A 254-nucleotide genomic window follows, 5' to 3' on the forward strand; every position below is an offset into this window, starting at 1 on the left:
TATATATATATATATATATACATATTAGATCGCAAGTTGGTTTCATTTTCTTACTCTTTTCAAAAATTAAAATAATAAAATTTTAATTTTATTTTGAATTGGATGTGTTCGAATGTGCCTCGACCTCACTAATCCATTTATATAGATCGTCCATTGCCTTTGGAACGATCTTTATATAGTCTAATACATAAATTTCAGCCCATAAAACATACGTCTATAAATCATTTTAAAAATTAGTTTTTATCATGCTTAAT

This window comes from Halyomorpha halys, unplaced genomic scaffold (assembly GCF_000696795.3).
Source record: "Halyomorpha halys isolate HHAL.00 unplaced genomic scaffold, Hhal_1.1 Scaffold52.1, whole genome shotgun sequence".
Classification (NCBI taxonomy): domain Eukaryota; kingdom Metazoa; phylum Arthropoda; class Insecta; order Hemiptera; family Pentatomidae; genus Halyomorpha; species Halyomorpha halys.